Below are 16,722 nucleotides of genomic sequence, written 5' to 3' on the forward strand. Positions count from 1 at the left end.
AAGACCTGTAAACCCCTTGGTGAATACCACTCTGGGCACTACAGGTGTTTACGTTTTACCAGGCCCAAAATGATGGTACTCGCAAACTCCTTACCAGTTAATTATGGTCTCAGAGATCCCACACTCAGAGCTTAATCTCCCACCAGCTAAACCAAAAAAAACCTGCCCGCCAACTGCATACCACATTCTCCCACAGCCAAGAAAACGCCCCCATCTTTTACCACTGGCCTCATGCAGGTGGTAAATATGTGTGGATTTGAGCCTGTTATTTACCCCAGAGGGGTTAAAAACACATGGAATTAAAATCGTATTCCTGAGTAAATGTATTAATCCCCATTCTTTAGAAAATAACTCATAAGGCAATACCAGTCGGAACTGTTATATCTGACTCCTCATAGATACGAGGGAACTCATGTGGTATTCCCATATATATTGGAGTTCTTGGGTGTTTTTCTTATTAAGTCCTGATTCATTATTACAAGTGGTACTATCTCATGTTTTTTCTCCCTGATTTGCTAAATGCGAGTCCCAGAGTCTCACGCTTTTCTGTATCTTTATGCAAATGATTTACGATACTTCTATGATTTTTAGGTAAGTTTTGTTTATTCTTTACTAATTTGTTTACTTTACTAGCATCCACTTCTTGACGGGTGGTGCAACGGCTTGGCACATCATCACATAATGATTTTACGTAAATGACTTTTATTACCATCTACATTTACAACCGCTAAAACTTCATAACATTTTTTAAGTTAGCTGAGTTGTAAAATAAGAAGGTAAAACATATTTTAGAACTAGTATTTTGAAGAAGGCAAGCTAAGCACAACCTAGGATTTTTCATTCTAAATAAATGTTTTCACTGAAAATTTCTCTTGCGCAAAACTCACAACTTTGAAATGTGCAATACGTGTGGACTTAGACTAACTTTGACAGTGAATATATAGTTTCACACACCCTTGGTCTCAAGCCACCAGTTGCTGCATCAGAGTGCATCCTAGGTTATAAAAAACAGAAGTAATCAAAGAACGTAGTTGCTGTCTTTGATACTACTGAAAGACACCTCAGATGTATCGCTAAGAGAAAGTGGAGAAAATATATGTGTTGTAAAAACTTCAAAACACGAGTAGACACATAACCAGGTATGTGCTGTGTCCACAAGCCTGTTATACGAACTTCCTCAATCACAATCTGTTAAGCTCCATTAGACTGAGTTAGCGAATAACGCAAATATATTTTGGTTAATAGTAACAGACAGCTTAAATCTACATATAAGATTTTTAATAATGTCATTACACGTTGGCTGAAAACATTTGAATGTCCTGCAATGTATGGAATTTTTCTAATTTGTTTGCTTTACACGACCTGTGGTCTACAAGCACAAACATGTTTTTATAATTGGCTCATTAAAACAGCAGACCCCCCAGACCATTAGCCTAAAATTACAGGATTTGGCCAGCCCCAATTATTGTCACCAAAAAGGTCACAGGAGTTAGATAATATTACAACATCATTGGTCACACCCTGTTACCTTGAGTGACTATTTGGGGTTGGTATCCTCCTTGGTAACAAAACAACCGCTAATAGAAACCTAAACAAGACAAGGATCTGCACACACCAATAGTGGCATGTTTCATCATCGAGATCCCTCCTCATTCAGCTCAAACATCATAGCTGTCTGTGCTCTGCATGAACTTAGTTCTTATAAGAATTTTCTTGTCAAGGAGGAAGCAGAGGTGTAGTTGGGATCTAACTATTTTCAAGCATAAGGAAAAATTATTTAAAGGTCAACCACTAAGGCCTTTAAAGTGACTTGCTGTTGGTACAGCTAAAAGCAAAACATTGTGGCGCTGTGCAGGGAGGAAGTAGAGGTGTAGTTGAGATGGAACTGTTTTTATTTTGGAGTATAGGGTAAAATTACCAAAGGGTCTACTACTAAGGTCTTTAATTGTGAGTCGCTGTTGGTATAGCTAAAAACAAAACACAGTGGGGCTTTCGGTACACTTATCAGACCTTATGTCTACTACATGTTTATCGTGTTTGTGTCATTATCACTGAGCCCAGTATCCGCATATCCCTCCGCACTGATGCTATTTTGTGTGTAGTTATCACAATGTGCATGGTGTAGGGTGTAATCAGAATAGCAAAGGAGGGAATGAGGTTGAACATACCCACTGCAATGTATACGGTACAATGTAAATACTCTATACATCATGAAGGAGAGGCTGACCTTGGCTGTAGTCAAACATTTTCAAGGACAGCGTTTGCTCATAGACCCTTGAACTTGATGACAGATTGAAAGCATTTGTTATGCAAAGTTTACCAATTGGGTACATGACCCCAAGGGTCACGCCACAGGTAATATTAACATAATCAATAAATGCAGACTTGAAAAAACAGACCTGAATTATGTGGAAGACTCTGGATTTTCAAAGAAAAAAAATACCTTTATTTTAACTGCCTCTCACACTAAAATTGCCTCTGCTTCAAAATAGATAAAAGGGGGCATGCATTTTCCGAGTGTTTTTTTTAATTTCTCACTTTCCAGTTTTAAAATATTGGCAGGTAGGATCACTGAGTCAGGGTTGCCTCGTGTGCAAGTTAAATATCACACTAAATCGAACCATTTTAGATTCTACGCAGAGAAATATTTTTGAAAATGTCCACCTCCTAATAGTACTTCAGTCCAAGATGGCGCCCCCCGTTATGCGGAAGAGGGCGTCGGTTTCCTAAAATGACAGACCTGTCCTCAAATTATTCTTATTAGCACGACTAGACCATAAGGTGTTTTCTAAAACCATTCATATTTTTTTGTTTACTTTAGTCTGCCCCCGGCTCGCTATTTCTATTCCCTCTAGTGTCCTGTTGGAGTCGTGCCGTTTTCCAGCAGGTTTCCAAAAGCCAGAGTTTGTCCCTTTTCTGTGTCGGTGGCAACGGCGGGAATTTAGAAGCGGTACAGCCAGGCACCGAGATGGAGGAGGGGGCAGGAGCGGTGCAAGGTGAGCTATTATAGGTTTGCAAGGCGTATACATCTCTTTTAACTTCTACCGTTTTCCCAAGCTGTTAGATTTCTTTTTTGTTATCGTGAAATGTTTTGATCCAGCAGGCATGAGCATACATACTTATCTCTAGACTTTCCCCTTTGAAGCTCTAGATCGAATGACGTTTCAGGACCCTGGGGTGGCGGATGGCTAGTTGGCTATGGGTGCTCTTGGCTTCTCGTCATCTACGCAGTGGGTTACTGATTACACTAAGATGTCTGTTGTAACTGTAAAATACATTTATAACGTTGTTAGTGGGGCAATCACTATAGTACGTTATGAAACCTCTATTAATGCACTGTAGAGGTCTGTGAGGAGCCAAAGAGCCACATAATTAAATTTTGGTTGGTGTAGTGGAGAATATTGACTTGTTTATTTTTAGATCTATGAGGTCACAGCCTGTGACAGATAGCACTGCGAATATGTAAGTCATTATTTTAAACTTGCATTACACAGATTGCTACAAACAAGCATTGGCATAGCCAATAGGTCTCGCCTTTGGGACCTTATAAGTGTTTAGCCATGCAGCACATTATCACCCACCGGGCAGATTTCTAGAATGGAAGTAGTACTTATGTAAAGTGCTCTCTTTCTTTCTCTTCTCTCCCTCTAACATCCACAGAGAGGTCAAGAGGTCATTGAAAACAGCTATCAACCTGCAGCTCGGGAGATTTTGTGGTTAGACAAACGAATATTTCAGTGAATTACCTAAAACGTCTAAATGAAAGTTCTTCTATTCGTTCTGCACTCTCTATGCACGCCAACACTACTGCACCCTGCTTTACTCATTTTACATGAGTAGGTAAGACTCCTCGATAACACCGCACATATTCAACGCCGCCCCAGCTCAGGCCCTGCCCTAAGGACACCTAGGCGTGCGTTTCCGTCTAGGAGGTCGGGAACAAGAGTTAACTCAAAACACGTGAGTTCACATTTCTGACCAGAGGAACCTGCTTCAAAATAACAAAAATGTCAGACCTCGCCCCTCGCAGAAACCCCAACACTGAGCTTCGCCTGACTGACAACACAGTTAAGGTTGGTGGCAAACACCTAATCAGAACCCCATGTTGAGGCAAGGCCTGACTACATCATCAGTCATTTCATTCTGACAGCGGCAAATGTGATTCAAACATAAATTTCATTTTTATGTCAATGTTGAGAGAAGTGAAGGATTGCATTGCCCTGGACTCGCACACACACACAGTTACATTCACATACACAGGCAAACGCACACAGTCATCCACACTTAAACAGATGCACACAATTGCAATGGCACGCACACACACTGATTTTGGAAAAGGGGGGTGGTGATGGACAGAGTTTCTGAATGATGCAGAATACTCTTACCAAGTCAAGAGATCATGGTTTTACTCCATCACCGTTTTTTAGCTCAATGCACCATCCCAGCTCAGAACCTGGCTATATGCAAATTAGTCTGTTCCTGTCCCAGTGCATGATGGGAACAGGGCAAACCAAACTACCAAGCCAATTCTTATACTGGTAAGGAAACAAGCTTCCGGGGACCGGTTTCTGGCATCACAGCCTTCTTCGGCCCGGCTTGCTTGAATCCTGATGGTGCAATGAGCAAGGGACTCACGTCTGAGCATACCCTCCCACACATAGTGTGGATAAACCGATTTTGGAAAAGGGGGGTGGTGATGGACAGAGTTTCTGAATGATGCAGAATACTCTTACCAAGTCAAGAGATCATGGTTTTAATCCATCACCGTTTTTTAGCTCAATGCACCATCCCAGCTCAGAACCTGGCTATATGCAAATTAGTCTGTTCCTGTCCCAGTGCATGATGGGAACAGGGCAAACCAAACTACCAAGCCAATTCTTATACTGGTAAGGAAACAAGCTTCCGGGGACCGGTTTCTGGCATCACAGCCTTCTTCGGCCCGGCTTGCTTGAATCCTGATGGTGCAATGAGCAAGGGACTCACGTCTGAGCATACCCTCCCACACATAGTGTGGATAAACCGATTTTGGAAAAGGGGGGTGGTGATGGACAGAGTTTCTGAATGATGCAGAATACTCTTACCAAGTCAAGAGATCATGGTTTTAATCCATCACCGTTTTTTAGCTCAATGCACCATCCCAGCTCAGAACCTTCCGGAAGCTTGTTTCCTTCCCAGTATACGAATTGGCTTGGTAGTTTGGTTTGCCCTGTTCCCATCATGCACTGGGACAGGAACAGACTAATTTGCATATAGCCAGGTTCTGAGCTGGGATGGTGCAGTGAGCTAAAAAACGGTGATGGATTAAAACCATGATCTCTTGACTTGGTAAGAGTATTCTGCATCATTCAGAAATTCTGTCCATCACCACCCCCCTTTTCCAAAATCGGTTATATCCACACTATGTGTGGGAGGGTATACTCAGACGTGAGTCCCTTGGTCATTGCACCATCAGGATTCAAGCAAGCCGGGCCGAAGAAGGCTGTGATGCCAGAAACCGGTCCCCGGAAGCTTGTTTCCTTCCCAGTATAAGAATTGGCTTGGTAGTTTGGTTTGCCCTGTTCCCATCATGCACTGGGACAGGAACAGACTAATTTGCATATAGCCAGGTTCTGAGCTGGGATGGTGCAGTGAGCTAAAAAACGGTGATGGATTAAAACCATGATCTCTTGACTTGGTAAGAGTATTCTGCATCATTCAGAAATTCTGTCCATCACCACCCCCCTTTTCCAAAATCGGTTTTATCCACACTACGTGTGGGAGGGTATACTCAGACGTGAGTCCCTTGGTCATTGCACCATCAGGATTCAAGCAAGCCGGGCCGAAGAAGGCTGTGATGCCAGAAACCGGTCCCCGGAAGCTTGTTTCCTTCCCAGTATAAGAATTGGCTTGGTAGTTTGGTTTGCCCTGTTCCCATCATGCACTGGGACAGGAACAGACTAATTTGCATATAGCCAGGTTCTGAGCTGGGATGGTGCAGTGAGCTAAAAAACGGTGATGGATTAAAACCATGATCTCTTGACTTGGTAAGAGTATTCTGCATCATTCAGAAATTCTGTCCATCACCACCCCCCTTTTCCAAAAACGCACACAAACTGATGCAGACACATATGTGCACACATAGATGCACACAGACACACACATGCACACACACAGATGCCACACACATGGACACAAACACACAGACACACACGCATTCATGTATCCATCTGCGAGACTGGGAGAAAGAGTTAATTCCAAACTCCCTGAGCGTTCAAATCTAAGACAAGAGCAGAATTTTCTAGAATAAAACTGCTCCATACGAGGCTCCGGCAGGAAGTAGTGTCAGAGCTCCAATGGACTGAAAACAGCATCACACCAGCAGAAAAGATTTAACCAGAACTACACGTTGAAAGAGAGGCCGCAACAGTGTTTATTTTATTCTGACTACCGCAAAAGTTACACTAGAATTAAATCTGCCTCCTGGAACCTCTGACGCGGACTCTGCTTTTCTCCAGGGTGGGGGACGGGTGCAAGGACTGCCGGACTCTTCTTCTCACCAGGATGGGAGACGGGTGCAAAGACTGCAGAAGGGGCAGTCCGGGGTTGGCAGCAAGGCCAACAAAGGGAGGTGCAGGTCTGCTTAATGGAGCGGGGAGGGGATTGGGTACAGACTGTACACCTATTACCAATATTACAGTATTTAAGTTGTAAGCAGATTTTAAATGTTTTTTTTTAATCCCCTCGCTGCTGAGCTAATTCCCCCGTGGTGCTGGGGGGAGGGGGGCCGCGTGCGGCCCGCTGTTCTTATGACGAGCTCGGCGGCGCTGTGCTCATGGAACGCTCAGCACAGCAGGGGAATTATCGCCGCGTGGACGTCCTGCGGTGATCATGACGAGCTCAGCTCGTCATGAGCACAGCACCACTGTGCCTCATGACGAGCTGATCTTGTCATGAGCACCCAACAAGTTAATCTAGTCACGAAAAAACGAGTTCACTGTAAGAATGTGAAACATAATGGTGGGCGCTCCCGGGTGATGCGTTTGTTCCTCCTGAAGCGCGCTGCTCAAGTGATCACACAATAACATCAAGGTCCCTGTAATGACGTCACCGTGCTCTGCAAAGGACTAAGTTATTTACCTAATCAAAACCCCATGTTGAGGCAAGGCCTGACCACATCAGCAGTCATTTCATTCTGACAATGGCAAATGTGATTCAAACATAAAATAAATTTTTATGTTAATGTCGACAGAAGTGAAGGATTGCATTGCCCTGGACATGCACTCACACGCAGGCACGCACACACACATGCATGCATTCACATACACAGGCAAACGCATACAGGCATGCCCTCACATACACAGATACGCACACACACACACACACACACAGATGCAGACACATATGCGCACACACACACAGATGCCACACACATGGACACAAACACACAGGGACACACACACACACACACACATTCATGTTTCCGTCTGCGAGGCTGGGAGAAAGAGTTAATTCCAAACTCCGAGTGTTCAAATCTAGGATAAGAGCAGAATTTTCTAGAACAAAACTGCTCCATCCGAGGCTCCGCCCGGAAGTAGTGTCAGAGCTCCAATGGACCGAAAACAGCATCGCACCAGCATAAAAGACTTAATCAGAACTACACGTTGAAAGAGAGGCCGCAACAGTGTTTATTTTATTCTGACTACCGCAAATGTTATACTAGAATGAAATCTGCCTCCTGGAACCTCTGACGCCGGACTCCGCTTCTCACCAGGGCGGGGGACGGATGCAAGGACTGCTGGACTCCGCGTCTCACCAGAGCGAGGGATGGATGCAAAGACTGCAGAAGGGGCGGTCCGGGGTTGGCAGCGAGGCCAACAAAGGGAGGTGCAGAGCTGCTTAATGGAGGGGAAGGGGATGGGGGGGCTCTTCTTTCACTCAGCACAACTGGACCTTGCTGAAGAGCGCGTCAGATAGGACAGATGCACACACACACACACACACACAGATGCGCGCACACACACACAGATGCACACACACACACAGTATCTGCAAATTCTTTAATGGTTTACATTATTTAGCACGGCCACAAGCACTTTAGCGGATCATACAGAAAAGTCTCTACATGGTTGTAGTTCTAGCTTTGTCCATTTGCTTTGAATAAACACACTTACGCCTTCTGCCCTGCTCTGCGTGAGTTTAATGTCCCCAGATGAAACTGCGCCTTTTGCTTGTTTTCCTGACAAGCTTCACATTAACCAGAATATTTGTGATTAATTATTGAACTTGTTTTTCACTGTACAGACAGTACACATATTAACAATATAACAGTCTTTATGTTGTAAGCAGATTTTAAATAAGTTTTTTTATCTAGTCACGAAAAACAAGTTCACGGTAAGAATTCGAAACATAATGGTGTGCGCTCCCGGCTGATGCGTAGTTCCTCTTGAAGCGCGCTGCTCAAGTGATCACACAATAACATCAAGGTCCCTGTAATGACGTCACCGTGCTCTGCCAAGGACTAAGTAATTTACGAAACGGATGTGTCCCTGTTTTAAACGTTAGCTGAAGAAAACATGTTCTAAAGAGGCTTTGTGTTTTCTTACATAAATCAGGGCCGCCTTAATTTTAGAGATGAGCAGTCTGGTTGCAAACTACCTATTGCTTGCTTTTTCTTCAGTGGCTTTCCTTTTCCCAGATTGTCCCACCCTAGAGCATACCCTCTTTACTATATCTGATCGGCTGGCTTCTATCCTACTGCTCACTTTTCGGGATCTCGTTTTTTCTTTTTGGTTAAACACTCCATGAGAGTGGATGTATTTTCCACCTCTCCCGCATGTGTGTGCCCAAATGCCTTCCCCTATGCTACATGTTTCTCTCTTGTGTATTTCATGGGCTTATCACTCACTGATGTGCTTCTCCCTCTCGCCCGTGTTCTTTTCCACTAGTGTTTTTCTACCATGACCCTCTGCGCTCTGTTTGCCTGCATGTGTACTTCCCCTGCCCTGCGTTGCTTTCTTCGCCATGCAATGCTTTTCGCCTGTCCTACCATCTCCCTCCATTTGCTCTTTCGTAATTTATTATAACGACAAAACTTGATGTCACAATGTAGTGGGCTTTCTTGCCATTGTTTGCTGAATATTTCCAAGTATCTTATTTACCCCTTTATGGATGTAGGATGTTTTCACTTCTCCCATCAAACGAGTATTCCAGTGGTTATTCCCATTTTACTTTGGGAATTCCCACAATGTAGTTCGTTCACCTATGTAGAATGCCGAAACTACATAGTCCATTAATTCTCATGAAATAGTACACATGCTACAGTATTTCAAGAGTGTCACTGTGATGATTTTATACAGTGTTCCAAATAATCTATCGTTATGTAGTTCACAGTTGCTACCTTCCAAGTCAAGAATTTGTTTTCTTCATTTCTCTGCTGCGGAAGGTAAACATAAGTTTTGTCTCTATCTACTTAATTCTGCATTCATTGATGTTTACCCTGTTCATATTAATATTTGCAAACAGAGTGCATGTTCATTTTTATTTTCATATTGTAATTTGAACTAAGATTGAATTCAATCCTAAACGTAGGCCACCCACTACTAAACCTAAAGTTATATATAAGTATCTCTGTTTTTAGCCTGTCTTTCCAGGTTACCTCTTAAGAGTAAAGAGTATGCCTTTTTGCTTCTCTTAATGAAAGTTGGAGAGTGTATTTTGCCAATGAGAATATACTATTGAGGCCTCTTCCAAGTATGCCTTGGGTAAACGTGTTCTGAGGAGTAACCACATTAGTGGTACAAGAAGCCCGCAAAGACCAAGTTTGTTGTTCTGGGGCTTTTCTAACTTGCGTGCACTTTAGCAGAACTTGTATGACATCTTATTTTAATTTAAAATATATATATTTTATTCAATTTTCAAGGTACATAAGGGACTATTGCCTGCTGTACACATACTGAACACCAGGTATATCATCTGTACCAATGTATACTTGAAACTGTAACCCTTGCAGAACATGCAGGCAAAACAATACAAACATGGCACAGAGTATCTTTGTATGTCTTTTTGGGCCGATAATATTAATTGTAATTCTATTACACAATAGACTTCCCTCCCTAGCTTCATTCTGGAAGGTCTGATGGCTTGGGACAGTGTGGTGATAACCTCTGACTCTTCCCAAGCACTGCTCTGTTGCAGAAAACTGATCTACATTATTAACCCTTCAACTTAGTTAGGTAATTTACTCTGTCCTGCTGTCCTTTGAGGGGTGCCTCTGACAGGCGGCTCACTGTTCCCTCTGTCGTGGAGGCATATTAGTGGCAGTCCTGGCATGTGACTGACATTTGTGGCCTCACTAACCACATGCCTTTCCAGCCTCTAATCTGTAACTGCAAGTACCATTTTGGGATCACATGTGAACTGCCAGTGGTTTAGTTTAGTATATGGCAATGCCGGTAAACCCTGCTTCGAGGCGCAGAACAAGACGAACAACGGCACAGAACAAGACGAACAACGGCACAAAACAAGTAACCCCTCTAGTAAAAGTCTTAACATAGTGAGACAAAAAATTTAAAACTCATTGGAGTAGAGTGAAACCAGTAAGTTTCCAACAAAAGGCAAACATACTTAAAAAAAATGTCTTGTATGGGCCTCTTAATCCTGCTTTAAAAAAAGCACTGTTGGAGCCTCTTTTTGAAGCTTTCACAGTCATTCTGCCTTCAGGGCAAGAGTTGGTCTCTTTTAAGACATTTGATCTGAATGGTTAGTAAGGCTGGGTGCAGTGCGATACAAGTCTGGTTTCACCCGTAAAAAGACTGCTGTACAAATGCAGTCAGTCATTTCAGTTTGGCTTCCTTGACTCCTTTTTCCTTTTCTGAAAAGTTTTTGTTTTAAATCATACTTTTAAGAAAAATGTTTATAGGGAGACCTCATAGAAGCTTTATTCAGTTACTCGACCGTTGTGTTTAATGGAGATTGGTTGATTTCCTAAGCCCTACCTGGCTAAACACAGCAAGTGAAGCAAACGTAACAAGTTATCCAGCTTGCAACCACAGGAAAAGCGGTAACGTGAAATGACATGCGGGCGCAATCAGCTCAAGAGGTTGGAAAATAGGGCGTCATTTGGAGATCCAGATATTAACAAACCGAGGGTTCAGGCAAACTTCAATAGCAATTCTTCATTATCTAGTAAACAAGATTTGGTGAGAAATGGCCACCTTTGGTTTCCATACCAATGTGAATATTACCAGTTCCGGTCTTGCGCTTCCTGAATCGAGTGTTGAATTGACCTTTTTAAAGCTTGAATGCTCCATCACAGAACATGATTAATATAATGCAAGGTAGAACTCTGTTCAGGCTCTCAGTAGGCTGGCAGTAACTGGCACCCTTTAGACATTCGAACCAGATTCAGGTACGCAAAGGACTGATGCTTCACTGCATGGGCTTCTTAAGTGATGCTGTGGCTTACGATTGCCTGTTTGGAGCAGTAATGGTGGAGCTCACGTAAGCTGTGGGACCAAGTATATTGATGAGCGCCATAAAGGAGATGAGCGAGGCTGAGAGCAAGTATACATTTACGGCTGAGGATGAATCCTCCCCTCAAAGCTTTGGGTGCGCTGTCATGCTGGTCGATGGCTTATTGTGTGATTTTGGCGGGGGGGTGGGGGGTGAGTGAAATACCAAGGCTTGGGTTGATGTGGATCCCGTTAATGTTAGTGGTGCACCAGTCTTGGTAAGGCGATGAGCAATGACTGGTGGTAGGGGTGACCAGTGAAGCTGGATGTGAGGTGGCGTCCGATTGGAGGCAATTTGGAGTGTTGCACATAAATACAAATTTGGGGCTGGGTTGAGAGATTGAACTAGATATGGGATAGGGTGTGACTCCTTGGCTAGGGGTGTACTGGGGTCTCTGGATACTGTGATTTCAGGGCCGGGTGAGCTCAAAACCAGGGCTGGGAATGATGTAAGCAGTGACATCTGGAGTTGGAGCAAGTGGTAAGACCCGTCCGAGCTGGTATGTTCAGTGCTTCTCTTGTTTTCTTCCAGACTTCGAAGGCGCTGTGCAGGATCTGGTGGCAGAGCTAGCTCGGCTCAGTGAAAACATTGAGGCAGTGACAGAGTACCAGTCAACTGTTCTCCGCGTCACCAAACTTCTGGTCAGTAGTATTATTTAATACCTGGAGAATCCCCTGCTTTGATGTTAGAACAGCTGTGAGCCATTGTAGTGTGGGCAGTTAGCTAGGTCCATTGGCATTCCTTGTTGTGATCAAGACTGGATGACACAGGTTTCCCCTTATCAGTACTTTCTTACACTACCTAGCATTGCAGAAAAAAATGCCCAAAAGGATTTCCGAGAGCTCACCTCTAGCCCTGGAGCAAAGCTTTGTAGGTACTGAACTTTAGCCATTGCACAAACTCTTTTGAGTTCCTACCACTTGTAGCAAAGAATTCGGAGGTTTCCCCATTCTTGGCTCGGAGAAGTGCTGTCTGAGATTTGACTCCTGTTCCTGGAGCAGTGCTGCCTTACCTCTGACTGCTCTCCTTGGAGCAAAGCCTTCTAAACCATGTCCACTTTTCTTGGAGCAAAGCTTTCTGACTTGTGACCACATCACTGAGCTTTAAAAGTTATTTATTTAGCAATGGTATCTGATGTATCTTCACTCTTCTATGTGAGCTCTGACTACTGACCTTGGAGCAGAGCAATTTGAGGCCTAACCATATTTCTTGGAGTAAAGCTAGGTGAGCTTTACCCACCAGTAATGGAGCTAACTTCCCTGAGTTTGGAGTGCGTATACCAGCATTCTTTGAACTTTGATCGCTAGCCCTTTAGTGAAATTGAAGGTTCAGCACCAACTCTTGAACATAACTACCTGTTCATGACCACAAGCTCTCCAATAAAGCGAAAGTACAACAATACAAATGTACTAAACTGATTTGACAAGTACTTCTCAGATCCCTTATTTCTCATAGAATGTGTTGTAGATGGTTCATAATTTGTTATGACTGACACATTATTAATTACTAACTGGATTAACCTCCCTATTTCAAATTAATGTTTGTAGATTAGCCCCCAACCTTGCCTGATCCACAGCTCCTCATGGGAGTGAGGTAAGCTTAACTGCTTAATCGGTTCCAGCTGGGAGACTTTCTCTTAATCCCTTCTTCTGAGACCTTGAGTAAGGTCTCTTATACTGGAGTGATTTGTGTCGAGGGGTGGGATCTGGGGCTTCTTTGTTCTGACCAATTAGTTTCTTCCAAGCCTTTATTATGTACTTGGGGCTAACAAATTGATGGGCAGATGATGACTGAATGGCAGTTTCTCAAACTATGTCAGTATTCTAGTTCAGCATGATTGCATTTTGCCAGGTATTTTTTATTTGTTTTAAGTATTTATTGAGGGCAAAACTGAGATTAAAGATCTTTTGTATTAAAATGAGTTTAGGAAAGGCCAAGATCCTCTTAAAAACTAAAGGATAGTCTTAGAAGGAGATATAATCTGAAACGAGTACACGGGTAGTATAGAGACTGAGCCTGTGGTGAGTAAGGTAACAAACTGAGGAGCTGCGAAAATGAGTTTGCGATGAGTAGAGCGACAAATTGAGAATTAAGAATGAGCTTGTGATGCATGGAGGGGCAAAGTGAGGATTGAACATCCGAGAAGAGGTAGGACTGAGCCTGTGATATGGAGAGCGAAGGAGACGGGCAGAGGTGGGTCCAGACACTAACAAAGGTGGGTTAAGGATATACTTATGAGTTGTGGTGAGACTGAGACCCGGACGAACATGGAAAGTTTTTGACTCATAGAGGGACAAAGGGAGGAAATAGGACCAAGGAGACATGAAACAGCCTGTGAACCTTTTAACGAGTACAGGTATAAGGAAAGAAGCGCAAGAGAACCTGTGATGAAAGGTAAATCATGTTGAAAAGTAGTACTAGAGAACATAGAAGCAGGTGATGTGAGACATAAGCATATAGGAAAATTAAAGACAGTGGGGTATTCAAGCCTGTGTTGAAGGGAGATGCAATGTGAAAAGGATCAGCAGATTCTGGGACGAAAAGAGTGACCAGGTGAAAAGGTTGTGCAAAGTGGTGAAAGAAGCAACTAAGTGACAGTGATAGGCCTAGCCAGATGATTGGATGGACACGGTGAGAAAGATCAGCAGAATCTCTTGTTTATGGAGGACAAGGTAAGCAGGATAAGCTGGATGGAGAATGAAGTGGTAAGGCATTGAGGGAAGACTGACTGGTGAAGGAAATAAAGATAAGAATCTGAATAACGAGAGATGGCCAGAAGGATAGGAATAGTTTGTGGAATGGAGAGACCATAAGAAGGGTTGGCCGAGTCTGAGGAATCCAAAGACCGAGAAGTTTAGGGAGTGTAAATTGGAAAGATGGGGTAGGAAGGATAGGCAGAGTCTGAAATAGATAGAAAGGGTGAGACGAATAGGCAGTGTATGTGGAATTGAGAGACAGCGAGAAGAACGGGTAAGAAGGTTTGGTGGAATGGGGAGAACGCAAGAAGGATTTGCAGAATCTGTGGAATGGAAGGAAAGGGTCAGTCTAGAATTGAGAGACCAGACGAGAATACTTGGCCTAATCTGTGATGGATAGACAGCCTGGTTATCCGCTGAATTTTATAAGAATTACATTTTTCAAACATCTTTTTATTAAAGTTTGCTCATCGTACAGCCAATTTAGTAAGCGAGGCAGTTACACAGTATACACTCAGGTCACAGGAAATTGCACCATATTCCCCCCCCATCCTTTTCGACAACCTATTGAGACAGAGCTGTGTTTTCCATCGGCGAACTCAAACCTCTTCTTTGGGATGACACTGGGTCCCCCACCCTGTCCCTCCCATCCTCAACCCTTTTATTAATGATCTGTCAGTCATGCCTCCCTTTCCATATAGTAAAATGATAGCCAAACACATGTGTCCCCATTGACAGGAGTACCGGGGTACAACCTCCCACCTCCTGTATATTGGGAATGAATTCCGGACACACAGCTCAATACAGTACCAACGGCCAGCAGTATACATTTTTCATGCTAAGAATTTAAATGTTAACTAAATCTCTGCGTTTGGAAACGTAATGGCATATAGCCGTGCTCATCCTTGTCCCACCAGTGCTAAGTGGTGAGTTGCAGTTCAGAAAATATAGGCCCATCTCAGAAAAATATGTAATATGACCTGGGCTGCTCGTTTGGATTTAGGAGATTTTGGATACATATGGGTTACCTAGATGGCGCTTTAAGATATTGACTGTTGGCATCCGGGAGCTGTTGCTCACTCACTTCTCTCTCTTCCTGTGCAGTGCTCCTGGATGGAGAACATTGAGGAGGTTTCCAGGCACCGGAAGGAGCTCCTCTCCACCACTACGAACAGGAACTGACCTATGGCCATTGGATAAGCGAACTGAAAATTGTAGGACCATGTTTGCGTTCCCATTGGATAAGAGAGGCATTGGACAAGAGAGGTCGCACTGGGGAGACACAGGAAGAAATGGTGCTGATAGGCTGCTCAAAAAGGAGAGGATGACGTTCCTGGAGCAGAAAAAAATGATGTGGATGGGCAGCTGAGTATAGAGGGATGTTATGGTTTCTACAGCAGAAAGAAAGGCGTTAAAACGTGGAACCCTTTGCAATCATATTAAACTCTTCTGTGGGTGTTGTAATGCACCTCATGATACTTAATATGTGTATATAAATGTGTGTGTGTGTGTGTGTATGTATATATTTATATAAAACATTGAAGAAAACCACACTTGCAATAAATCCTGTCACTGATATATTTGTTGATTTGTCCTGGTTTCTGCAGTCTTTATTTTGAGACATATTACTGTGTTTTCCCCCTTGTTTAATTCAATTCTGTAATTCAGGGCATCTGGATCCTTCCCTTAGCACCTGCTTTATGTCTTAATGTTTTCCTGCTTGTCTGTAGCCGCTTCGTGTCTGTCAAGATGTGTTTACCAAGCCTTCCCACCTTCCTGGATCCAGTCCCGGCAGGAGTGGGCGCGAAGGAGTATTGCTGTGCTATACACAGTGGGCCCTGCTCTTTAAGAAGAGGTGGTTTACAGGAGGTAGACTGATTTGGGATCTTTAATCTTGTGGGGCCCTGTTTGATAGAAAGAGATGGGGTTGTCTTGTGGATTTTTTTTAAAAGCTCTTTTGAATCTATTATTCCTGGCCCACTTATGAGACTTCAGGGGAATAAAGGCAAGAAGGATGAAGGCTCAGATCTTAAGTGAAGCGGTCTGAATGGCAGAGGTTTTGGGCCTCGTTCTGAGATGGCGGCCATTTTGAGAGGTTATTGCACATTGGTTGAATACAGATACCACTGAGTGGGTATTTTTTTCTCCATTCTAATTTCCTTCTCTCATGAGGAAATAGTGTTTTCATCCATTCCAGGTTGCAGAAATCGTAATGTGCAGTATTTTGCCATGCAATGAGGAAATAAAGTGGTGGTACCGCACAAATTGTAATCCCGATTTAGGCACTTCTGTTTACACCTGAATCTGGATTGTCAGAGGAGTCGGAATGAGGATTAGGTAGGGTTTGTAATGTAGAAACACTTAAAATCAAATCCTGGTTATAGCAAAGTGTACATCCTTAACCAATGGGGCAGCCCCTATTCCAGCCAATGGGAGAGGGGTGGATGTGAGCATGGCAAATAGAAGAATGGGGATTTTTGGGGATAGAAGAGGTGCAGCGGAAGGAATATAAGAAAAAAATAGAGGAGATAGAAGA

At 43.4% G+C, this 16,722-nt stretch overlaps 1 long non-coding RNA gene across 1 annotated transcript; it reads left to right on the forward strand.

Annotated features, from left to right (window-relative positions):
- Window positions 1-2,890: 2,890 nt before the first annotated feature.
- Window positions 2,891-15,798, forward strand: LOC144798576 (uncharacterized). The gene is made up of 3 exons (XR_013603567.1): window positions 2,891-2,996; window positions 12,022-12,131; window positions 15,291-15,798. It is a non-coding gene; the product is annotated as an uncharacterized LOC144798576 (long non-coding RNA).
- Window positions 15,799-16,722: the final 924 nt, after the last annotated feature.

This window comes from Lissotriton helveticus, chromosome 12 (assembly GCF_964261635.1).
Source record: "Lissotriton helveticus chromosome 12, aLisHel1.1, whole genome shotgun sequence".
In the NCBI taxonomy this organism is placed as follows: Eukaryota; Metazoa; Chordata; class Amphibia; order Caudata; family Salamandridae; genus Lissotriton; species Lissotriton helveticus.